The following is a 24,759-nucleotide window of genomic DNA, read 5'->3' as shown; positions in this document are numbered from 1 at the left end:
GGTGACTTACACAAATAGTTACCTGCCGTTTAGTATGTTTGTATGTTTTGATGCAGCCACACGCTCGGCACAACGCATGATGGGAAACGAAATGTAAATTAAATATAGAATTGCGGAATAAGCGTCCTGGTGAACATACCAATGCAGTCACTTCATTAGTGCTGCCTTAACTGTTTGAGCTTAGCGAGTCTAAGCTAATAGCATTGTGCAACATGTCGAAGCTTAAGTTAACTCTGCTGGACCGGTTGGTGAACCAGTTCAGTGTTGTCGAATTGTTCGCTAACCGTTAGGGAGTCACCAGCCTGAAGTGTTCGACCTACGCTTGCGTCCACGGACGGGCTATGACGAGCAGATGTTCCTGAACGAGCCGAGCCAGGAGAGCAGGCTGGGCTCTTCCCGTTCCTGAACCGGACTGCTCTTGTGCTGTGCAAGTATGCGGCGCCGGCTTGTTCCACTGCGGCCGGCATTCCTCAAACTGTTTATTCCTTACTGAGCAGGCGTCCCGAACCAACTTGTTTCTGCAACTGACTCTACTTCTGGCGGGCCTCCTCCCCAGCCACTAACCATTGCTACAATAACAGCTTCGTCACTGCGGCCCGACATGACGTGAGGGTGTATCGAGACGACGTGAGGGTGACTGGCGCCATCAAACGTTGACAGTAGTGACTCTGTCCACGGCGACCCAAGCATATAAATGGAGCGAACTCATTTGCGCATCTAACGCGCGCGTCATTCAAGTTCCGGCGTCGCGCCATATAAAACCTATCACTTTTTTTAATCACACTTGCGTGTTTGAGGCCTGACACGAGAACACCATCGCATCTGAACTGTAAGTCCCGTAATGAGAACACAATCACCAAACCCACGACAGTAGAAATATCAGAGATCAGTTCGTTAGTCCAAAACGACTTAGTGCTTTACTTTAGTGCCCCTCGTGACAGAGGTACGCCGAAGCATGCTTCAATGATGTTATAAATGATGTCATAGCGCTAAAAAGACACGACGTGAAAGACGACAGGACGTGCGCTATGACGCGCGTGATTCAATGAGGCAAACTCACAGCCGACGCGGTGACGGTGTTGCTCCGACTCCGCATTGCGCTTGGTGACCGCGACGACATTCTTGGTCGAGTGGTCCGCTGGTCCCACGGGGGCGCCACCCACCAAAGCGCCGCGACGACACGGGCAGTCATCGTCGGCGCGCAGAGCGCTGGTGTTGACTAGTGGCGCCGCCTCCGCGGGGCTGTCCTCGGTCCTTATGGCGAAGGCCAACGTGGCAAGCAAGCACGCGGTCAGCACGATGGCGGTGGCTGTCGCTGGGAGGTACCCGTATCGTCCACTGCGCGGAGAAGAGCGCGCAATCATTAGCTGCGTCAATCACGGACAGCGAAATTTATCTTCAATTATCCAAAATGATCTACTCACCTTAAAACAAGGCGCAAAGCACAGAGAGCACGACGCGTCAATCACAGACAGCGAAATTTGTCCTCAATTTTTTCAAAATGATCTACTCCCCTTAAAACAAGGCGCAAAGCACAGAGGACACGATTGCTCTGGGATAAACAAGTCTCAACAGACGGGTGTTGGCATGGGCAAAAAAATTATGCAGTTGCACTCAACGTGAAAGCTGTAGGAAGTATGGAGCAGTGATTCTGGTGAGAGTGGAGCACGACTGTCTCCGTGGCGCAATTGGCTAGCGCGATCGGCTGTTAACCGAAAGGTTGGAGGTTCGAGCCCTCCCGGGGGCGACGCTTCGCTTTATTTTTATTTCTTCACACTGGCTTCGAAGGAGTGTTCTGACACTGGTGAGTGCAGCACGACTGCCTCCGTGGCGCAATCGGCTAGCGCGTTCGGCTGTTAACCGAAAGGTTGGAGGTTCGAGCCCTCCCGGGGGCGACGCTTCGCTTTATTTTTATTACTTCACACTGGCTTCGAAGGAGTGTTCTGACGGTGGTGAGAGTGGAGCACGACTGTCTCCGTGGCGCAATTGGCTAGCGCGATCGGCTGTTAACTGAAAGGTTGGAGGTTCGAGCCCTCCCGGGGGCGACGCTTCGCTTTATTTTTATTTCTTCACACTGGCTTCGAAGGAGTGTTCTGACACTGGTGAGAGTGGAGCACGACTGTCTCCGTGGCGCAATTGGCTAGCGCGATCGGCTGTTAACCGAAAGGTTGGAGGTTCGAGCCCTCCCGGGGGCGACGCTTCGCTTTATTTTTATTTCTTCACACTGGCTTCGAAGGAGTGTTCTGACACTGGTGAGAGTGCAGCACGCCTGCCTCCGTGGCGCAAAGTCGCCAGGACCTGATGGCATAGGGGCAGGGTTTTATAAAACTTTCAAAAGTGAAACTACGGTAATGCTTTATCACGTTATTACTGAAGCATATGAAGTTAAGCAACTGCGCCCCTGTCCTTTAGGGCGAGTCACGTCATACTCATACCAAAAACTGAAGACGCAGAAAAGTTGCAGTGTGTGGAAAACTATAGGCCCATAAGTCTTACGAATGTTGACTATAAAGTTTAAATGAACGTTCTGGCAAAGAGACTACAAACAGTAATTACGAGTATTGTTGGTGCACACCAGACGTGCGGTATAAAAGGACGAACCATTTTTAACAATATTCACACGGCGAGAACCATTTTAGAATGTTCTGATGCAACTAACGGCCACATAGCGATGATACAATTAGACTTGCAGAAAGCCTTCGACAAAGTGAGTCATGAAATATTAATTGCGCTATTGGTTCACACTAATGTTGGTGGAGTGGTACGAGATGGTGAGAGAATGGCATATCAGAACTGCTATGCTAAACTCGTGATTAACAAAAAACTTAGCGCTAGCATAGCAGTGACATCTAGTGTGCGGCAAGGATGCCCTTGTTCCGCTCTGTTGTTTGCCATTTACTTAGAACCCTTTTGTTTAAAATTGATGAGCAACACAAAAATAACAGGACACCAGTTCTTGACACATGAGATAAAAGTTTTAGCGTACGCAGATGATATCGCGATATTTTGTGAAAATAAGAACAGCATACAGGAGGCGATAAGAGAAGCAAGAACATTTTGTGCCTATACTGGAAGCGCCATCAGCTGGCAAAAGTGTTTGGGTTTTTGGCATGGTGAGTGGAATTCGAAACCAGAGTACTTTGAAGGGATCACATTCACCATCACGCCGTCCAAGTATCTTGGAGTGCCTTTAAAATATTATCAAGAAACCACCGAACAATGGGCTGATGAAACTGAAAACATTCGGGCAAAGGCAACCAAGTGGGGAGGATGTGACCGTTCGATCTTTAAGCGCGCAACAGTGTGCAACGTGTTTCTTGTAGCAAAAGTTTTTTACATGCTACAGGTATTAAATATGTCTCGAATATGTGTACAAAGGTTGCATAGAATATTTGCAGTGTTTATTTGGAAGTCTACTTGGGAACGAACTGGCCGAATTAATCTTTTTGACAAGCTTAAGAAAGGGGGAGTGGAATTGTCGCATTTGTTCCTCAAGGAGGTTATTCTAAGATTTTTTTACTTAAGGGATCAAAATGATGAATTCTTGTGTGCGGTGATGCAAGTGAGACTACGTGATAAGCTACCACAGTACATTGTATCATCGTATTCTCCAACGCAGGTAGCGGTGAGAGGTTTTTTTAAAAAAAGTTGTTTATGCCTTCCAGTTCCTCCAAGTGCACTTTTCGTTAGAGTATTTGTCATCGGTAACCAAAAAACAACTGTATAAGGATTTAGTGGATATCATGTGCCCAGTGACTGTATGCCGCAATAGGTATGTATTAGGATCTGAGGAAGATGTGTTTAAACGTATTAACAGAATGCCTGTAAGAGCGTCAACTAAAACTTTTTTCTTTTTGCTACACACTGGCACGCTCCCCGTTAAACCATGGCTAAAAGATAAGGGATTCTATCTACCATGGTGTGTAAATTGCTTGATATGCAATAAGCCGGAAACAATCGAACACATTTTCTTAGATTGCGTTGATTCTGTGTCCATGTGGGACATCCTCCAGAGAACTTTAAAAAAAGATTTTCCACTTACACCATTCCGAATACGCTTTTTGCCTTGGGAACAAACAGGGGATGTGCCATAATATAATAATAATAATATATGGGGTTTAACGTCCCAAAACCACCATATGATTATGAGAGACGCCGTAGTGGAGGGCTCCGGAAATTTCGACCACCTGGGGTTCTTTAACGTGCACCTAAATCTAAGTACACGGGCCTCAAACATTTTCGCCTCCATCGAAAATGCAGCCGCCGCGGCCGGGATTCGATCCCGCGACCTTCGGGTCAGCAGTCGAGCGCCATAACCACTAGACCACCGTGGCGGGGCAGGGGATGTGCCATGTGACATGATAATGCTAGTAACCATGCACAGTGTCTGGAAAACCAGAACGGATATCAGGCATGAAAATGAAGCACCAAAAGCCGCCAAGGTATACCTTCACGAATACTTGTTGTGCATTAGAGATGTGTTACACGAACTTCCTGAGCCACCTTACTGGCTACCCATGATAGAAAAACTGCTCACAGTGAAATATTATTAAATCAGTTACACGGGACAAGATGCCAGTCCCGTTTTTTAAATGTATATGTGAACATGTTGTGAAGTGTTGAATTCAAAGATAAGAATTCCTATGTAAAGTGTGTCTTGACAAAAGCAGGAAATAAAGAAAAAAAAACATCCGTGGCGCAATCGGCTAGCGCGTTCGGCTGTTAACCGAAAGGTTGGAGGTTCGAGCCCTCCCGGGGGCGACGCTTCGTTTTATTTTTATTTCTTCACACTGGCTTCAGAGGAGTGTTCTGACACTGGTGAGAGTGCAGCACGCCTGCCTCCGTGGCGCAATCGGCTAGCGCGTTCGGCTGTTAACCGAAAGGTTGGAGGTTCGAGCCCTCCCGGGGACGACACTTCGTTTTATTTTTATTTCTTCACACTGGCTTAAGAGGAGTGTTCTGACTGTTGTGAGAGAACAGAACGCCTGCCTCCGTGGCGCAATCAGCTAGCGCGTTCGGCTGTTAACCGAAAGGTTGGAGGTTCGAGCCCTCCCGGGGGCGACGCTTCGTTTTATTTTTATTTCTTCACACTGGCTTCAGAGGAGTGTTCTGACACTGGTGAGAGTGCAGCACACCTGCCTCCGTGGCGCAATCGGCTAGCGCGTTCGGCTGTTAACCGAAAGGTTGGAGGTTCGAGCCCTCCCGGGGGCGACGCTTCATTTTATTTTTATTTCTTCACACTGGCTTCAGAGGAGTGTTCTGACTAGTGATGCAGAACTATCGATGGTACTATCGATACTATCGATAGCGGAGTCACTATCGAACTATCGATGGTAAAAAATACTATCGATAGCGCTATCGATAGTAAGTAATATCGGTAGTATAAAATCAACAGCGCGAACTCATTGCAGCATAAACTTGGTTCCCCGCGCGCGCGGTACACAGTGGAGCCGGAGGAGCAGGCTGAAAGGGCAAGAAAGTGGACATGCTTGTGTTCTTCACCGGAGTGCTTCGCTGACACATGATCATAAAGTCAAACTATTCAGCTGTAGCGGAAAGGAAGCAGTTACATGCGATGGTACTACGCGGCTTCAAATTTATATTGCATTTTATGATTCCAAAATACAAAACTCTATCACGAAATGAGTTTGTTAATCGTAAGGTGTAACTGGTTGCTTTTCAATGCGAATTTAATAACTGATATACCCCGCCATTTTCATTGCGTATATAATTTATTTCTCTCGCCGAAAATTCCTCATAAATTAAGCGAAGCTGATAGTAGGCTATCGCAAATATTTTGGCAATATGGCCAGCCTGCAACAGCATCATTATTCGCACCACTATGGATAGTTTGTCACGTGGTTGTGAGAGTGAAGAATGCTGCAGAAAGACTGGGAAATACGAAGCTCCTTATTTGGGGGAACTTGAGCCCAGAAAATCAAAACTCAACATACAAGCAATACACGCTGCACACTGATAGTGGCGAGAACAGTCGCCGGCCGTCGAGTAATCTGATGATCGATGGAACGCTTCGTCTTTTACAGATCAGTCGTTGAACCTTCCAGCGTTATCGCTGGTTCTCGCGTAAGCTCTCGAATAAACTTGACTATTCGCGTCCAGCGCGAAATCTTAACAAAATCATCTCAAACAATCGCGAAGCTTCTCAAACATTGCGGCGTGGTCTGCGTCAAACGCTCGGAGCAGTCTTTGTTGGTGAAACCCGAAAATATCAAGACAAAGCAATAAACACGCGTGCCAGTAACATCGCTAGTAATATTACTGATGGTACTACCGACTGGACTATCGATAGTTTGTCGATAGTAGTACTAGAGTGTACTAGAAGCTTTTGAGTGGCGCGAGCGGCTGCCTGGGCGCGGGCGTTTCAGCATGGAATGATGCGGTGGTGCTGGCGTCGACCAATCTTCCAGAGCGGTTGGCTGGCAGGCGTTCAACGTACCTGTTGGTACTCTCCATCGCGCCTAGTGTGCCGCTCAAAATGATCTCCCTTTTTTTTCTTCGTTGTTTTTACCTCCTCCTTTTTCATAAATAATAATGGAAATAAATATAATGTGACATTATGATTATTATTCTTGAAGTGGCAGCTCGAAGCAGCGTAGCACTGTGTGCAGTATAACGAGCGCGTTTTTTTTTTCCTTTTTTACAGAGTAGATTTCTTAGCTGGTACACACCGCGAAAGCCCCCCCCTCCCCTCCCAAAAAAAAAAGGAATATGCTGCACACAAAACGAAGAACTCTTGGCCCGTACTATGTAAAAGCTGTAATCGAATAAAGGGCGCGTTGCTTATGGTTGCGTTCACACACGACAAAAAGCAGGCTTCATTGAAACTGTTCGAAGAACAGCAGAGTTTTTCCAACGCTCACTTTTTGAAATATGGAAATGGATTTATTGTTGTAGGACCCACAAAAATTCAAACACGTAATACTGCAGAAAAATGTCTTCAATAAAACATAGCAGTGGAAGCTTTTAGAGTTTAAAAAACGCGACACCACTGCAATGCAAAGTCCTAATTGTAATGATAATAATTGATAACAAAAATACAAGGCTTGCATATTTATAAAACAATACATTTGCAATTAAAGAAATTGTAAAAAGCCTAAAATTATAGAGCCAGGATACAAAAGATAACATAAAACAAAGCAAGCAGAACGACAGAGTTTAGGTTGTCTTTCTAAAATGCATTTAAATAAAAAAAGATGTTATATGGTTGCAAAATCCATCGAAGTGACACGAAAGTGGAACAATAAATCAACTTAGATCGATGAATTGGGCTCCAAGAACCCTATGCCTGCAAATTCACCATCACAGGTTTATTAATACAAAAAGATTCAAGATCAAAATTTTATTTGAGATTTTTGCTGTCAGAATTTGCACGTTCTCTCGCTTACAAGCCTCTTCTCGGAAGAAGTTTCTTTTCTTGGCGTACCTTCAAAAATTAAGACTGCAATAAAATATGCACGGAAAATGACATTTTTACGCCACTGTACCAATTTATAGCCTACTCAATTTCGGGTGCTGTTGAGCGCTTCTTCGTTTCTGATCCCGCGACTTGTTCAAACCCTTGATATTCTCAGCCCTCTATTCAAACCCTCGATTCTCAGCCGGCTCACTGATGCCGCTGCTTTGTTTGGGTCCGCGGAGCCGGAGTTTTCAGCGTCAAATATGCAGGCAGGTTGGGCGAGATCGTCGGGACCTAGTCGGCACTGCATCAAGGGCAAGCGTCGGCTTTCCCCTAAGAATTCGGGCTTCAACACCATTGATAACATGCACGCAGTCTCTCACAATGACGCAATGAAATATGGTTCGAAATGTAACTCGCACACAGCACAATTGGCGTCAAGTGGTTTGTCAAGCCGATAGAGGTTCCGCTCCCAAAGAAGTCTTCGTTCTTCGTCTTTCGGGGCCTTAAAAAGGGATAACTTGCGACTTTGTTGCACACGTGGATATCCAGTTGTGCAACCCGGCGCGTAACATGGTTTAAACGCTGTTTTTTTCTCATTTCGCGACCAAAAGAGAGATGCTGACCATGCCACCGAGCAAACCAAGTGGGAAGATTGGGCGATGGCAGCGCCGCCGCTACTTTCGCCGCAAGTTGGGGAAGGGACAAGCAAGCGGAGAGCGTTTCGGTCGCGCCACTCAAAAGTTCTAGTACACTCTAGTAGTACTATCGATAGTTTGTTTACACTATCGATAGTTTCAAATAAACTATCGATACTATCGATAGTCAATTTACCGATAGTTCTGCATCACTAGTTCTGACACTGGTGAGAGTGCAGCACGCCTGCCTCCGTGGCGCAATCGGCTAGCGCGTTCGGCTGTTAACCGAAAGGTTGGAGGTTCGAGCCCTCCCGGGGGCGACACTTTGTTTTAATTTTATTTCTTCACACTGGCTTAAGAGGAGTGTTCTGACTGTTGTGAGAGAACAGAACGCCTGCCTCCGTGGCGCAATCGGCTAGCGCGTTCGGCTGTTAACCGAAAGGTTGGAGGTTCGAGCCCTCCCGGGGGCGACACTTCGTTTTATTTTTATTTCTTCACACTGGCTTAAGCGGAGTGTTCTGACTGTTGTGAGAGAGCAGAACGCCTGCCTCCGTGGCGCAATCGGATTCCACTTCCGGCCGCCACGGGTGACGGACGTGTTTTCATGGGCTCGAACGAGCCAGTGCTTGCGGCACAGTTTAGCCGCGGAAACAGGGACGCTATGGAAGATAACCAGGATTATCAAGTACTGCTGCCACATCTGCCGAAAGGTCGTATTGTTTTGAACACAGTATTTTTGCACGGTGACCTACAAGCGAGACCGTACCGAGTCGAGGACTACAGGGATGCCCTTGCTCAATTGGAATTGCTACCTGAGGTGGAAGCCTTAGGTGCATTTCAAATGAATCATGTGTGGGCCGTGACGTTCAAAAGTCGTGAAGGTATGCAAAAGTTGTTAGCTGCCGGACATATTAATGTGAAAACAGAAAGTGCCTGGTGGTAGACCCAAACAACCAGGAGGTTCGAGTGAAGATACACTGGGTGCTCCACAATGTAACAAATGAGGACATTCGTGTGGCCTTCGAGCCGTATGGCGAAGTCACAGAAGTGAATAGGGACGCTGGCGCGTGTCGGGTGTGTCAGAGAAAGGTTCGACAACGCGTGTGCTAAGCCTGAAGCTAAAGACAGGGGTCACAATTGAAGACGTTCCCCACCAAGTACGTGTCGCCGGAGGAACTTGCTCTCGTCGTAATTCCTGGAAAGGCCCCCCCTTTGTTTGCGCTGCCAAGGAAAAGGTCACATCCGCCGTGACTGCCGAATCCCTCGATGCCAGCGGTGCCGACGGTTTGGCCACGACGAAGCCCAGTGTGTGCCTACGTATGCGAACATAACGGGACCCGCGAAAAGCAAAGATGCTTCTGAAAATTTCATGGACGAAGCTGAAGCCGAAGAAGCAGCAGCGATGGCGCCGGAGAAACCCAAAAAGCCGGAAACGCCCCCCAGTACGACGGTGAAACAGGTGTTGATAGCGAGCGACCAAAGGAAGTCGAAAGAAACGTCAGCAGAACCAAAAAGTGAGGCACCCCAATATAACACGACCGAAATCGTGTGGTAGAAGCGGCTGCGCCGTGCGACCCTTCGAAAGATGAGAGTGTAGCCATGGAAGGCATCGCATCGATGTCCGCCAAACGAGGGCATAACGAAACCTTCGAAGACTCGGACCTTCCTAAGGATGCAAGCGGCGGCCCTCCGCCACCTAAATCGGCTCTGATGCGACGAATGTCGTTCAAGCCGAAACCGAACATTCCTCCTGACGGACGACCAGAGGCGAAACCGCCGAGCTAAAGGCGGGGCCTCGCTTCCCTTGTGCAAGCCAGCGACATGCCTCCTCTAAAACAAAGACGCTTAGACCCTGCTGCAGAGTCCAGCCACCGGACATCTGTTGAGAGGGAAGACACGGGGCAGCTGGATGATGCCGACTGTGAATTGCCTCAGCACGGTGAACCCTCTTATACATCTCTGCGCTCCGAGGTAAACGCTGTGCGATCTAAGTGCTCCTCACAAATTAAGAACGGAAAGCTTGCCGTGTCCTTACGAATCGCCACTTTGAATGTACGCGGACTAGCAGCCAAGAAGCGTCAAAGTCAAATTAATCGTCTCTTTCTCGAAAATAACTTAGATCTGGCAGCTGTGCAAGAAACCAAGATTGAAAGTGAGGAGCACACGGATCGTATGGTGGAAACTTTTCGAAGACACTATAATGTTTGTGTGAGCCACTCAAAAGGTACATCCGGGGGCTGCGCAATTTATATAAGAAACAACGTAGGCATTGAAAGTGAAAAAGTTGTAGCGTCAGAGGAGGGGCGCTTGATTGTGCTTGACTTTTTGTATTCTGGAAAGGAATGGCGTGTTATTTGTATTTATGCACCAAACACTGATAATGAACGTGTTGTATTGTTTGAAAGAGTAGAACAGTTTCTGAAATGTGAAAATGCCTTATCATGCTAGGTGATTTTAACTGTGTTTGCATGGCTGAAGATAGAACTAGAAGTGTGCCTGCACGAGATAAAAGTGAGCGACTACTCATTTCGCTGCTGGAAGAATATTACATGGAAGATTTAGGATACCTACTTTCAAAAGTAGGCCGTCCTACTTTCACGCATTACCAACGCGGAAGCTGTGCTAGGCTGGATAGGATATACGCTACGGTCTCTCTTGCCAAAGAGTGTGTTAACCTCGAAGTTAAACACGTATCTTTTAGCGACCATAGCCTTGTAACAGCCACACTTGGAACCAATTTAAAAAGAGCCGGTTCAACTGGGAACTATGGAAGTTCAACGTGAAACTCTTAGAAGACGAAACATTTACACAAAGTGTAAAACAAAGAATCGAAGACATGGTATCGACAAAAACACACGGATGGATAGCGGAGTGGGAAAACTTTAAAAACGCGGTCAAAATGACTGCGATTGAAAGGGGAAGCATACTTTATCAGAAAGAAAAGACTAAAGAGAAAGAACTTCAATGTCAGCTCAATTATCTTATGTGCATGGAAAGTGCAAATCCCGGCTTATATACAAAAGAAATACGCGAGGTAAAAACAAGCTTGAACTTATCGCAACAGAGAAGTACAAAGCAGCAGTGATAAGAGCACGAGCTGAAAAGATATGGATGGGTGAAACGCCCCAACAAGCGTGCGCTGTGCGACGAATAAGATATTCAGTCAAAAATGAAATACGCCAGATTCATTATCACAATGAAGTGACGTGTGAAAAGAGTAAAATCGAAGATGCATTTGTAGAATACTACAGTGAGTTATTCACGAATAAAACGAACCATGCAGCTAGTTCTAAAGCTGCGATCATTAATTTAATGCCAAAGCTTGAAAATGAAATCAAAACGCGAATGGAGCTGCCAATAAGTGTGAACGAAGTGAGAAACGCGATTAAGGAACTAGCCGTAGGGAAAACTCCGGGACCCGATGGATTAGGGGCCGCCTTTTACAAAATGTTTATTGAAGAGATCAGTCCGATTTTACACGAGGTCATCAGCGAGGCGTACGAAAACAAAGCGTTGCCTCCCTCCTTTCTTTCTGCTCATATGGTCCTAATACCAAAGACAGATAATCCAGACAAACTAATGTCAGTAAGAGCTTACCGCCCAATAACTCTTACAAACGTAGACTATAAAATATATACAAGAGTTCTAGCCAAACGATTACAAAGCGTTGTCACGCTGCTCGTAGGACCGCATCGGACGTGCGGCATAAAGGGTCGTTCTATTTGTACCAATGTGCATGTAGCCCGCAGCGTTTTAGAGTGTTGCGATGCCATGGCGGGACGGGTTGCTATGCTTCAACTTGATCTTGCTAAGGCGTTTGACCGTGTCGCACACGAATTTCTTTTTTCTTTGCTTGAACGCGTCAGCCTTGGAAAAGTAATGCTGGAAGGTTTAAAGATGGCTTACAGTAATTGCACAGTGCGAATACTTGTGAACAAGAACCTTACAAGAAGAATTGACGTCAGGTCATCCATAAAACAGGGCTGTGCGCTGTCTTCTCTGCTTTTTGCGCTATACCTTGAACCTTTCTGTCTCAGCTTAATTAACAACAGCAAAATTAATGGCTTCGTGCTTCAAACGCAACACGTCAAAGTTCTCGCATATGCTGATGACGTTGGTGTTTTCTGCACTGATCGCAAAAGCATAGAAGAGACGATAAGCGTCACGGAGGCATTCTGCGAACAGACAGGATGTGCGATAAACTGGGAGAAGAGCATCGGATTCTGGCGTGGCACGTGGGACGTTAAGCCGCAATCATTCGCGAGCATCAGATGGTCCAACACACCCACTGCGTATTTAGGTGTGCCCCTGGAACATTATAACCAGACAGGAGATTACTGGGATGACCTGACGTCAAAGGTGAAGCAAAAAGTTGGTGGATGGTAAGGCCGTGAATTGTTAATGTACGCGCGTGCGAGTGCTTGCAATGTTTTCCTGATTGCAAAAGTGTGGTATGTGCTACAGTTTCTGTCAATGTCTCGCGTAAATGTGCAAAAATTGCACCGTATTTTTGCGGTCTTCATTTGGGGCTCAAACTGGGAAAGAGTCAGCAGAACAAATCTTTTTCGTTCAGTGAAAGACGGGGGCCTTGGCCTTTCACATCTGTTCATCAGACAAATTGTGTCGCGGTTTGTGTTTTTACGGGACCAGAAAGACCCGTTTTTTGAGAACCGTTATGCATGTGAGGTTAAAAAATGCAATTCCTGATTTTGTTGTGTCTAGTGCAGCTGCAATTGATGGCGGTATAAAGGCTACCTCAAAGAAGTGGTGATGGCATTCAGGATACTTCAAGCACGATTTTCACTCGAGTATTTGAGTCTTGTATCAAGAAAAAAGCTGTACAAAGACATGATCACCGTAATGATGCCCACACCATTATATAGATCACTAAACCATAAAGGCCCCGGGCAAGACGTGCTAAAAAGAGTAAAAAAATGACCGTTAGAGGATCTATAAAATCGTTTTTCTTTAAATTACACACGAACACATTACCTGTGAAAACATGGCTTAAAGACAAAGACATATTTATACCGTGGACGACAAACTGCACCCTGTGTAACAAACCGGAGACGATCGAACACACATTCATTGACTGCTGGGATTCAATATTTTTTTGGGATGTGTTACAAAGAACCCTGAAGAAAGAGCTACCGATAACACCACATGGAATACGTTATCTTTCAGTGCAGAATGAGTGTGGTGTTCCATACGACATGATAATGTTATTGGGGCTTTACAGTCTCTGGATCACACGCATGGCCGTGAGGCATATGGATCCTAAAGCCAAATTGACACGGGAAAACTTTATTGAATGTGCAATGTATGTGCGCGAGACATATCGAACGTTGGATGAACCTCCAGATTGTATGGAGGTCAACAGGGCTTGTTGCTGAGCTAGTTGGTTCATAACTTGAGGAAAAACTGTAACGACGCAAAGAAGACGGGGACGAAGCGAAGACACGAACAGACAGACACGGGCGCCCGTGTCTGTCTGTTCGTGTCTTCGCTTCGTCCCCGTCTTCTTTGCGTCGTTACAGTTTTTCCTCAAATTGTATGGAGGTATTTGATGAATTGGTGAAAATGAAATGTTCTTAATCCATCGCAATGGTCGAGTAGGCCAATGTGGTTTTTATACATATGTATTGCTTTGTTTCTGAATAAAGAAGGTTAATTAAAAAAAAAGCCTCCGTGGCGCAATCGGGCTAGCGCGTTCGGCTGTTAACCGAAAGGTTGGAGGCTCGAGCCCTCCCGGGGGCGACACTGCGCTTTATTTTTATTTCTTCAGACTGATAGTTTCAAAGTAATCTTCTGAAATTGGTGAGTGTGCAGGACGACTGCCTCCGTGGCGCAATCGGCTAGCGCGTTCGGCTGTTAACCGAAAGGTTGGAGGTCCAAGCCCTCCCGGAGGCGACGCTTCGCTTTACTTTTACAGTGAAACCTCGGTGATACCAATCTCACGGGACCACCAAAAATATTCGTATCATCCAAAATTCGTATCACCAGAAAGCATGGAAAATTGGCATGCGACAAACGAAAGCTGCCGTACATATTCATTTATGGTTTTTCAGGGCCGCAGCAACGTCAGGAAGAACCCTGAATGATTGTCAGTTACGTTTTTAGACGTCGGCAATCATAACAGCATTCGTAAATATACGGCCCGTACGCGCTTGTTTAATTATTGAACCAGGTGCGTTGTGACTCACGACAGCAGTAGCCCCTCCAATTTAATAGTATGCTTTTTTGCATGACATTGGAGTACTGCAGCGAAAGTAACAAAAGAAGCGTTTTGTCGCGATGGATCAAGGCCACAAAATTACAAAACCACGTTCCTGTGTACAGATTTCGTTATCGCGTAGGTGTTGGGGATGTCTTGGGAGATTTACGACCGTGCCCGCGCCAGTGAGACCTCAACGGTCGCGCATGATGACGTTGTGAGGTCTGACTCCTTCGCCAAGACCGTCCTGGCCTTCTTTCGGTCCTCGTCCACCTTAGAAAAGTGTTTTCCTACACCGTTGATTCTGACAATTTGGCGGTGCGGCGCGCATGCCCACGCTTGCGTTCCCGCGCTCGCACGTGCTTGTCGCGTCTCCCGCGACAGCGCGGACAGCACCTCTTCGTACCTGGGCGGTAGCGTACGTTCGTATCAAACGTCGCTGCGTGAAAATCGGTTCGCAACAACCGTACTCCATTACATTGCAGGCCAATGGGCCGTGGCCGGGACCAACGCAAAATTCGTATCACCCCGAAATTCGTATGAACTGTGAACGTATCACCGAGGTTTCACTGTATTTCTTCACACTGGCTTCAGAGGAGTGTTCTGACATTGGTGAGAGTGCAGCATGCCTGCCTCCGTGGCGCAATCGGCTAGCGCGTTCGGCTGTTAACCGAAAGGTTGGAGGTTCGAGCCCTCCCGGGGGCGATGCTTCGGTTTCTTTTTAGTTCTTCACACTGGCTTCGAAGGAGTGTTCTGACACTGTTGAGAGTGCAGCACGTCTGCCTCCGTGGCGCAATCGGCTAGCGCGTTCGGCTGTTAACCGAAAGGTTGGAGGTTCGAGCCCTCCCGGGGGCGATGCTTCGCTTTATTTTTATTTCTTCACACTGGCTTCAGAGGAGTGTTCTGACACTGGTGAGAGTGCAGCACGACTGCCTCCGTGGCGTCATTCTACTTCCGGACGCGCCAGCGAACGGTCGCAGGATGAACGGATCCGATGGAGCGGCGATAGCGGCCCGTGCCGGCCGCGGTAACAGGATGGCTGCCGAAGAAGATAACGATTACGAGATTGTGTTGCCTACTCTGCCCACTGGCCGTGTTGTTCACAACACGTTGTTTTTGCACAGAGACATGCGTGAGCGGCCCTACAAGGTCGAGGACTTCAGAGACGCCCTTACCACGGCTGGTGTGCTCCCTGACGTCGTGGCGTTAGGGGCATACCAAATCAACCATGTGTGGGCGGTGACCCTGAACACAGGCGAAGCCACGAAAAAACTGGCAGCGCTAAAGGAATTGAAGGTCAAAGGTCGCCGGTGCATTGTGATCGACCCTGAGGACCAACAGGTTAAACTTCGACTGCACTGGATGCTTCATGGCGTCCAAGACGAGGACATCCGGACGGCATTTGCAGTCTTCGGCAACGTCACCGAGGTGACGCGTGAGCGGTGGCGCGTCTAAGGAATGAGAGAAAAGGGGTCAACAACTAGAACCGTCCTGCTTAAGCTGAAGCCGGGACTCAAGGTGGACGACCTTCCCCATCAGGTCCGAGTCGCCGGAGAGTTGGCCCTCGTGGTTGTGCCTGGGCCGGCAATGCAGTGCCTGCGCTGCCATGGCACGGGTCACGTTTGCCGAGACTGCAGGGTGCTCCGGTGTTCGAAGTGCCGGCGTTATGGGCACGCGGACGCGGACTGCGTCCGTACCTACGCGTCGGCGACCGGACTTACAAGGGCGGACGACAACGAAGAACTAATGGACGTTGCCGAGGCTGAGGAGGCAGCCCGGGGAATCGACGAGGCGAAAAAGCAGGCGGGGCCACCGGACACGTCGGCGCCTCCCGGTGCTGACGCCCCCAAAGCGGATGCTGCGGCGGGCCATCCGGCAGCAGGCGACTCCTCTGGGTCGAAGGCCAAGCAGCCGGAAACGGAAGCTCTCTCAGAGGCTACAAGTGGCGACGCTCGCAAGGGCGCCACAGCAACGCTTCAAAGATCAGCGGGCGACTCGACTGGGTCATCCGAGACGACAGCAAAGACCCCGACGAGCCCACCACCACCCAAGGGCGGCGAGCTTAAAGGTGCCAACGAGTTGTCACCCGAGAAGAGCGGCGTCCCCACACCGGCCAGTGCCACCGCGGCCTCGAAGCGGCCCCACCCCCAGGCGAGCAACGACGGTGCTGAAGCAACAGCGCCCGGAGTCGACGAACCCCCCGCAAAGACTGCTCAGGGACGGCGGCCGTCTCTTCGGCCGCGCCCAAACGTTACGGCCGATAAGCGTGCCGGCAACGTGGAGCCCGTAGGGCAAGTCCCGACAGTTCCATCGGACGGCACCGCCGGCAATGGCGCCGTCTAGCCCCGTGCTGGACGCGACAGGTAGGCACAATGCTGCTGGTCTCTTTTCATTTTTTAAAAATGGCGTATGTCTCCCCGTTAAATGTCGCCACTATAAACGTTAGAGGATAGGCAGGGAAGAGAAAGCAGAGCCAGCTTTACCGACTTCTAACGGAACGTGACATTGACGTCCTGGCAGTTCAGGAGACGAAAGTTGAAGGTGAAGAAGAGACCGGCAGCATGGTGCAACGTTTCGCGTCTAGATTTTATGTTGTAGTTAGTTATGCAGTGGGCACATCGGCTGGCTGCATACTTTTTGTCAAGAAGTTGCCTGGGCTTCAGGTGAATGCTCATTTTTCGTGTGCGGCTGGCCGGTGTGCTGCTCTTGACTTTTCACTGAACAATGCCGATTGGCGTATTGTGTGTATATATGCGCCCAACAAGGTCGAGGCAAGGGCCCTCTTCTTTCTTGGATCAGAAGAACGACTCGCTGATGGCAGGAATTTAATAGTGCTTGGTGACTTTAACTGTGTACTCAGTGCGCGAGACAAAACGAGCGCTCGTACTTTCAAAGACAAAAGCACCGATATCCTGACACGCATTGTTGGAAAGTGGAACCTTGAGGATGTTGCGGAAAGTCTCCAAAGTACGAGTGCAATAAAGTACACTCGCTTTGAAGGCCCTAGTCACGCAAGACTTGACCGTATTTATGTTTCTGTCGACATCCTTCCGGAATGTAGGAGTTACGAAGTCGTCCCCATTTCACTTTCCGATCATTACTTAGTCCAGTGCTCTATTGGTAGGTCAAGGGGAAATAACTCATTCTCCTGGGAACTATGAAAATTTAATAGTAAACTTCTGCAGGATGAAGAATTTAATTTATCCGTAATGGACGAAATCAGCAAATTAGACCCCGGAAAAGACCTTTATATTTGGCAGCAATGGGAATTATGCAAGGAATCTTTAAAATTAAAAGCAATCGAGAGGGCTACATTTTTCGGCATGCCGAGAAAAAGAAGGAGGCTGAGTTGAAAGCGCTCCTTGATAAGTTACTAAAGCAGGAGTGCCGAGCCCCCGGAAAATGGATCGAAGAAATAAGAAAAGTTAAACAGACAATAGAGCAACTAGACGAACAGCGTTATCGGGGCGCGCTTGTGAGTGCAAGGGCCGAGGATACAGCTGCCGGTGAAATGCCAACGAAACGTGCGTTATGCATGGAAAAAGCACGAGCCGAGAAAAATCACATTATCGAAATAGAATGGCGTGGTACCGTATTGACTTATACAGACGGCATCAAAAGAGCTTTTTTTGAGCATTATCAGGCGCTATTCGGATTGCATAATGTAGACATCGAAAAATTCAAGAACGAGTTTCTTCCAGTTTTACCCCGCCTGGACGAGGAAAGAAAAGAAAGTTTGCAACGGGCAATAACTGTTGCTGAAGTTGAAGTAGCAATAGAGAAGCTAAACCCTGGAAAATCGCCCGGGCCAGACGGATTCACCGCTGCCTTTTATAAACAGTTTAAGAACGAAATAAGCCCTATCCTCGCAGTCATCTTCAATGAGGCGTCCAAATTAAACACACTGCCGCCGTCATACAGGTCATCGTATACGGTACTTATACCAAAGACTGACGACACAGATAAGTTAAGATCCGTTTCTGGGTACAGGCCGATAGCTCTTTCTAGCGTTGAGTATAAGATATACATGAAGGTTCTAGCTCGAAGACTTCAGACTGTGATTAAAGACATCGTCGGGCCCCATCAGACTTGTGGGATCAAAGGACGGTCTATTGTTGTGAACATCCACAAAGCACGCAGCATACTCGAATGGTGTGATTATTTAGATGAACGAGCTGCCATCCTTCAGATTGACCTCGAAAAGGCCTTTGATTGTGTAGATCATAGAATTTTGTTTTCTGTCTTAAATCATGTCAACCTCGGTTCTGTTATCTGCGAGAGAGTGGCCCTGGCGTACCGAAACTGCACTACGAAGTTGATCGTGAATAAGAGCCTGGGGGCCCCCATTAACGTGCAGCGTTCGGTACGTCAGGGTTGCCCCCTAAGCCCTCTGTTATTTTGCATGTACATTGAAACTCTGTGTAGGAAAATTAATAACAATAGCATCCTTGGTTTTAAGTTACAAGCAGCAGAAGTGAAGCTGCTAGCCTATGCAGACGACGTAGCGATTTTCACGCGAGATCAGCGTAGTATAGCAGAGGGTGTCGAAATTGTTCGGAATTTCAGCCAAGCTACGGGTAGTGGCGTTAACTGGTCAAAGTGCCTTGGGCTCTGGCACGGATCGTGGCCAGCGAAACCAGACCACTTCGCTAACGTGCCTTGGGTGACGCCCCCGGGCAAGTACTTGGGCGTCCCGCTCGACTTTTATCGCGACAGCGATCAATATTGAAAAGCGCAGGCCAAGGAAACGCGGGAAAAAACTGAGAAGTGGAAAGGTGCCGCCTTATCGATCTTTGCCAGAGCCACCACTTGCAACCTTTTTTTTATTAGCAAGCTGTGGTACGTAATGCAGGTATTGCATTGTTCACGTACAAATGTGCAGAAGGTCCATAAAATATTCGCTGTATTTGTCTGGGCTTCTGAGTGGGAACGCTGCAGTCGTACCAACTTGTTTCTTCGGGTAAAGAATGGAGGGTTGGGACTGGGTCACCTGTTCTTACGGCAGATTGTAAGCCGGTTTTTGTTTTTTAGAGATATTACCGACCCGTTCCTCCGCACTTTATGTCAATTACGGCTAAGCAGACTGCTCCCCGAGTATGTCGTGTCAACGGAAGAGTGTGCTGGAGGAATCGGTGCTTACTTTAAAGAAATAGTGACCAGTGTAAAATTTCTTACCGTACGTTTTTCAGCAGAATATCTTTATAATGTCAAGCGAAAAGAGCTTTATTTTGCTTTGTCTGACATGGTATTCCCAGTGCCTTTGTACAGATCATTGTACAGTGGCGGCCCAGGTAAAAATGTTTTAAAAAGAGTGAAAAAAATGCATGTCCAGCCTGGAACAAAAACTTTTTTCTTTAAACTACACTCAGGTACGTTGCCAGTTAAAGCTTTTTTGGAAAAGAAAGGTTGCTTTTTGCCATGGGGCACTCATTGCTTAATTTGTAAACTTCCGGAAACAATTGATCATGTTTTTTTGCATTGTAGGGAAGGGGTTTACTTTTGGGATGTTCTGCAGCGATCTGTGAAAAAAGAATTTCCTCTGGATCCGTATGGAATTCGGTTTTTTTTGCGTGAAGAATGAAGATGGCGTTCCTTTCGACGCAATTATGCTCCTGGGCCTCCACTCCTTGTGGAGATCGCGAATGGCAGGCTACCACTTTGATAAGGATGCGCGGCCTGCTCGAGCGTATTTCAGGGAGAGCATTCATTGGTTCCTAGAAATACATAAAGCGGAACCGGAGCCACCCGAGTGGCTTTCAAGACTAGAGCCGCTGGTGACCTTGCCAGAGTTTTAACTTGACGATACCAGCACCATGCTGGTTGACTACACAGTCACATGTACGTTGTACATCGGGTGATTTTATTATCAGTGGTGTTTCATTTATGTGTTGTGTACCAAAGCAGGTAATAAAGAAAAAAAACTGCCTCCGTGGCGCAATCGGCTAGCGCGTTCGGCTGTTAACCGAAAGGTTGGAGGTTCGAGCCCTCCCGGGGGCGGCGCTTCGCTTTAATTTTATTTCTTCACACTGGCTCCGAAGGAGTGTTCTGACACTGGTGAGAGTGCAGCACGCCTGCCTCCGTGGCGCAATCGGCTAGCGCGTTCGGCTGTTAACCGAAAGGTTGGAGGTTCGAGCCCTCCCGGAGGCGACGCTTCGGTTTATTTTTATTTCTTCACACTGGCTTCGAAGGAGTGTCTGACACTGGTGAGAGTGCAGCACGACTGCCTCCGTGGCGCATTCAGCTAGCGCGTTCGGCTGTTAACCGAAAGGTTGGAGGTTCGAGCCCTCCCGGGGCCGACGCTTCGCTTTATTTTTATTTCTTCACACTGGCTTCGAAGGAATGTTCTGACACTGGTGAGAGTGCAGCACGCCTGCCTCCGTGGCGCAATCGGCTAGCGCGTTCGGCTGTTAACCGAAAGGTTGCAGGTTCGAGCCCTACCGGGGGCGACGCTTCGCTTTATTTTTATTTCTTCACACAGGCTTCGAAGGAGTGTTCTGACTAGAGCTGTGCACGGGCCGTATTTCCGAGCCCGAGCCCGGCCCGGGCCCGCTGACTTTGTCGAAGGCCCGCCCGAGCCCGACGGCAAAGGGCTGCGAGCCCGCCCGGCCCGGCCCGACGTACGAAAACACAATCCCGGGCCCGGCCCGGCCCGGCCCGGCCAGGCCAGGCCCGGCTTTTTGAACGACATATGAACGAGCAGGTAATGCATTTCTATATCGAGCAATTTTTTCACAGAATGAAGGCAATTTTTCTTATTATCCTTTTTACCGGGATTGGCTGGCAGAAGAAAAACGGAACGCGAGACAGCCGGCGAGTCACATCCACTCTTCTTGCGTGCTGCCAGAGTTCGCGTAGAGTAGTTACGAGTAAAGGCCAAACCCCATATGCGCCAGAATGCACGTGACAGCTACGAGCGACGAAACGCGCCGTTCGCGCGATGTATCGCGTGGTCGAAATCGCGCGATCGCTCAGTTTTTTCACATTTGGAAACCGTCGCTCATCACCCGGAAGTCACAAAACACCCGAACCGGATGTACATCAGCGACGTACTAAGCACATCAGCTGTACACCAACAAATAACGTAATAATTATCCACGTGCATATAAAAAGTACTGCGAGACAACGGTAAACGTTTTACGTACCAACATGCAACAAATATTTTATTTGCATTGCATACCTGCGACAGCGCGGCACTTTTGCTATACGAGTAGATGGCCTCATGCCAGCAACAATGGAGTTCGCTCGCCAAAGCCGTCACGAGTTATGGGGTATGCCCATGCAAGCGTCAGCTTGCACGAAGGCGATCTACATCGGGTCGCTCGTCGCTGTCGCGTGCATTTTCACTCATATGGGATTTGGCCTTAAATCTAACGCGGAACAGCCGGGTGGCGCCGTCACTAGCTCAGGTTGTGTTACTTCTCTGTTCGTCGGAGTGCAACAGAGGCAGTGCTTTACCTGCTCCCCTTTTGTTTAAAGCAGCGAATGGAAAGGAAAAGCGGTAAAGGGCGGTCGCGGAAAAGGCGCTGTATGCGTGCTGGAAAACAATTCCCGCTCATTCTCTATATTTCGGGCTTGAGTCGGGCTTTGCGCCGGGCCCGAGCCCGGCCCGATAAAACTTCAAGTAGCCCGAGCCCGGCCCGGGCCCGAGGTGAAAATACGTCGGCCCGCCCGAGCCCGGCCCGCGGGCCGGGTCGGGCTCGGGCTTTCGGGCTACCCGGAGCCCGTGCACACCTCTAGTTCTGACACTGGTGAGAGTGCAGCACGACTGCCTCCGTGGCGCATTCAGCTAGCGCGTTCGGCTGTTAACCGAAAGGTTGGAGGTTCGAGCCCTCCCGGGGCCGACGCTTCGCTTTATTTTTATTTCTTCACACTGGCTTCGAAGGAATGTTCTGACACTGGTGAGAGTGCAGCACGCCTGCCTCCGTGGCGCAATCGGCTAGCGCGTTCGGCTGTTAACCGAAAGGTTGGAGGTTCGAGCCCTCCCGGGGGCGACGCTTCGCTTTATTTTATTTCTTCACACTGGCTTCGAAGGAGTGTTCTGACACTGGTGAGAGTGCAGCACGCCTGCCTCCGTGGCGCAATCGGCTAGCGCGTTCGGCTGTTAACCGAAAGGTTGGAGGTTCGAGCCCTCCCGGGGGCGACGCTTCGCTTTATTTTTATTTCTTCACACTGGCTTCGAAGGAGTGTTCTGACACTGGTGAGAGTGCAGCACGACTGCCTCCGTGGCGCATAGGATTCCACTTCCGGCCACGACAGTGAACGGACGTGCCATCATGTGCTCCCGTGTAGGGGCGGTTTCAGCGGCTCGTGTGGGCCGCGGTATCAGGTGTACCGAAAAGCCAGGCGAAGATTTCCAGGTTGTTCTGCCTCATTTGCCTTCAGGTGATTCTGTTTTGCACGCGGTTTTTTTGCATGGCAATTTAAAAGCCAGACCGTATCGAGTGGAGCATGTCCGAGACAGCCTTGCTCGTCTTTCGCTGCTGCCGGAAGTGGTCGCCCTTGGGGCATACCAAATGAATCACCTGTGGGCAGTGACGTTCAAGGATGATGAAGGCAAAAAGAAGATGCTGGCGGCGGAGTCATTCGACGTCAAGGACCATCGCTGTATGGTGATTGACCCCCGTGACCGTGGTGTGCGGCTAAAGCTATACTGGCTGCTTCATGGCGTGCCGGACGAAGACGTGCGAGTTGCCTTGTCGCCTTTCGGAAAAGTCACCGAAATAAGCAGAGACAAGTGGAAGGTCCAGGGTTGCAGTGACAAAGGGTCAACTACCCGCTCGGTTACAATGAAACTGCATGTGGGCGTTAGTGTGGACGACTGCCACACCAACTGCGTGTTGCGGAAGACATGGCGCTCGTCGTCATTCCTGGCAGAGCACCGCTCTGCCTCCGATGCCGGGGCATCGGGCACATTCGACGGGACTGCCGCGTGCCGCGTTGTGGGGTGTGTCGTCGCTATGGCCACGATGACTCTCACTGCGTGCGGTCATACGCCAGCGTTACAGGGCCAAGCCGAACGGATGAAGTCTCTGCGCACCTGATGGACGCCGCGGACGCCGAAGAAGCGAGCAGGGAGGACGACAATGTGGAAATGCCTGTAAAGCCCCTTGAACCTTCTTCAGGAGCCGCACAGGAAGGGACCAGTGAAAGCGACAAGCCCCTTGTTGCGCCAGGAACGAAGGCAGAGAAAAAAGCAGGAGACGACGACGCGAAAGCCGCGAGCGAGTCATCGGCAGCTGCGCGAGAGGTCGGCCCGGGTGCAACGGACGTCGAGATGACCGCGGCAGGAGCCATCGCTTCAAAGCGGGCTCGTGAGGCATCTGACAGCACAGGAAACATGGGCACGTCAGGCACCGGAGAACCTCCAAAAAAGACAGCGACTGGTCGGCGGCCTACCTTGAAACCAAGGCCAAACCTGCCGCCTGACCGTGGGGAGACCCCAACGCCGCCTCCGCCTTAGCGGAGGAGACGTTCCAGAGGAGCACAAGTACCCACTGCTGCGACGTGAGTAGGACACCCGGCCAAGCAACCATCAAGAAATGGCGACTAACTTTAAACCTAATATGCGCGTTGCGACGTTGAATGCAAGGGGACTGTGTTCACGCAGGAGGCAATGCCAGATTAGTCGCATTCTTTTGGAAAGCGACGTAGACCTTTTGGCTGTACAAGAAACTAAAATGGAAAATGAAGAACAAACGGAGCAAATGGTTCAAGTTTTTCGCCCTAGGTACAATGTATGCGTTTGTCATGCTGTGGGGCGGTCAGGAGGTTGCGTCGTTTTCATTCGTAGTAGTATCGCGGTTGTTGAAAATGTGTCCACCTGCGATAGCGGTAGGCTGGTTGTGTGTGATTTTATTTTTTCTGGAATGCCTTGGCGTGCCGTGTGCATTTATGCACCGAACAGAGCGCACGAACGGGCAGAATTTTTTACGGCGGTTGAGGGGTTTTTAAAAACAGAAAGAAGTGTTGTGTTCCTAGGAGACTTTAATTGTGTCTGTAGAGCTGAAGATAAAACGACGAATATCAGTGTGCGTGATAGAAGCGCAGAGTTGAGCGCAATAGTGACCGAGAGAGAACTGGAAGATGTCGGTTACGTAATGACGCGAGAGGGCCAAGTACGGTGCACGCATTTTCAAGGTCAGTCGCATGCAAGGTTAGACAGAATATATTTGTCGGAGAAGTTGGTACCTCTATGCTCATCCTATGAAACGCAGCACCTTAGTTTTAGTGATCATTGTATGGTCACGGTTAATATTGGCGAAAAACGAAAGGCTGCGACGTTTAATTGGTTTCTATGGAAATTTAATGAAAAGCTACTGCAAGATGAAGTATTTGTCACGAAAACCAAAGAATGTCTTACAGATGCCCTTCGTTTAGAAACCAACAACTTCATGTCTGTGTGGGAGCAGTTTAAGTGTGACGTAAAGATGGTTGCCATCGAAAGAGCCTGTGTATTACGTCACAAGGAAAGGCAACAAGAGAAGCAGTTA

At 48.9% G+C, this 24,759-nt stretch overlaps 15 non-coding genes and 1 pseudogene across 15 annotated transcripts; all 16 read left to right on the top strand.

Moving 5' to 3' along the window:
• Window positions 1-1,821: 1,821 nt before the first annotated feature.
• On the top strand, window positions 1,822-1,895 carry Trnan-guu (transfer RNA asparagine (anticodon GUU)). Its single transcript has one exon. It is a non-coding gene; the product is annotated as a tRNA-Asn (tRNA).
• A 2,942-nt stretch (window positions 1,896-4,837) lies between these two features.
• Trnan-guu (transfer RNA asparagine (anticodon GUU)) lies at window positions 4,838-4,911 on the top strand. Its single transcript has one exon. It is a non-coding gene; the product is annotated as a tRNA-Asn (tRNA).
• A 76-nt stretch (window positions 4,912-4,987) lies between these two features.
• On the top strand, window positions 4,988-5,061 carry Trnan-guu (transfer RNA asparagine (anticodon GUU)). Its single transcript has one exon. It is a non-coding gene; the product is annotated as a tRNA-Asn (tRNA).
• Window positions 5,062-5,137: 76 nt separating this feature from the next.
• On the top strand, window positions 5,138-5,211 carry Trnan-guu (transfer RNA asparagine (anticodon GUU)). The gene has a single exon. It is a non-coding gene; the product is annotated as a tRNA-Asn (tRNA).
• Window positions 5,212-8,301: 3,090 nt separating this feature from the next.
• On the top strand, window positions 8,302-8,375 carry Trnan-guu (transfer RNA asparagine (anticodon GUU)). Its single transcript has one exon. It is a non-coding gene; the product is annotated as a tRNA-Asn (tRNA).
• A 76-nt stretch (window positions 8,376-8,451) lies between these two features.
• Trnan-guu (transfer RNA asparagine (anticodon GUU)) lies at window positions 8,452-8,525 on the top strand. Its single transcript has one exon. It is a non-coding gene; the product is annotated as a tRNA-Asn (tRNA).
• A 5,212-nt stretch (window positions 8,526-13,737) lies between these two features.
• Trnan-guu (transfer RNA asparagine (anticodon GUU)) lies at window positions 13,738-13,812 on the top strand. Its single transcript has one exon. It is a non-coding gene; the product is annotated as a tRNA-Asn (tRNA).
• Window positions 13,813-13,891: 79 nt separating this feature from the next.
• Window positions 13,892-13,965, top strand: Trnan-guu (transfer RNA asparagine (anticodon GUU)). The gene has a single exon. It is a non-coding gene; the product is annotated as a tRNA-Asn (tRNA).
• Window positions 13,966-14,900: 935 nt separating this feature from the next.
• Window positions 14,901-14,974, top strand: Trnan-guu (transfer RNA asparagine (anticodon GUU)). The gene has a single exon. It is a non-coding gene; the product is annotated as a tRNA-Asn (tRNA).
• Window positions 14,975-15,050: 76 nt separating this feature from the next.
• Trnan-guu (transfer RNA asparagine (anticodon GUU)) lies at window positions 15,051-15,124 on the top strand. Its single transcript has one exon. It is a non-coding gene; the product is annotated as a tRNA-Asn (tRNA).
• A 5,068-nt stretch (window positions 15,125-20,192) lies between these two features.
• On the top strand, window positions 20,193-20,266 carry Trnan-guu (transfer RNA asparagine (anticodon GUU)). Its single transcript has one exon. It is a non-coding gene; the product is annotated as a tRNA-Asn (tRNA).
• Window positions 20,267-20,342: 76 nt separating this feature from the next.
• On the top strand, window positions 20,343-20,416 carry Trnan-guu (transfer RNA asparagine (anticodon GUU)). Its single transcript has one exon. It is a non-coding gene; the product is annotated as a tRNA-Asn (tRNA).
• Window positions 20,417-20,641: 225 nt separating this feature from the next.
• On the top strand, window positions 20,642-20,715 carry Trnan-guu (transfer RNA asparagine (anticodon GUU)). Its single transcript has one exon. It is a non-coding gene; the product is annotated as a tRNA-Asn (tRNA).
• A 1,471-nt stretch (window positions 20,716-22,186) lies between these two features.
• Window positions 22,187-22,260, top strand: Trnan-guu (transfer RNA asparagine (anticodon GUU)). Its single transcript has one exon. It is a non-coding gene; the product is annotated as a tRNA-Asn (tRNA).
• Window positions 22,261-22,335: 75 nt separating this feature from the next.
• Trnan-guu (transfer RNA asparagine (anticodon GUU)) lies at window positions 22,336-22,409 on the top strand. Its single transcript has one exon. It is a non-coding gene; the product is annotated as a tRNA-Asn (tRNA).
• An 84-nt stretch (window positions 22,410-22,493) lies between these two features.
• On the top strand, window positions 22,494-23,729 carry LOC119392004 (uncharacterized; annotated as a pseudogene).
• Window positions 23,730-24,759: the final 1,030 nt, after the last annotated feature.

The sequence above is a fragment of the Rhipicephalus sanguineus genome, chromosome 4 (assembly GCF_013339695.2).
Source record: "Rhipicephalus sanguineus isolate Rsan-2018 chromosome 4, BIME_Rsan_1.4, whole genome shotgun sequence".
Lineage (NCBI taxonomy): Eukaryota > Metazoa > Arthropoda > Arachnida > Ixodida > Ixodidae > Rhipicephalus > Rhipicephalus sanguineus.
Note: the sequence above shows the minus strand (reverse complement) of the source record. Positions and strands in the feature narration are given on the sequence as shown.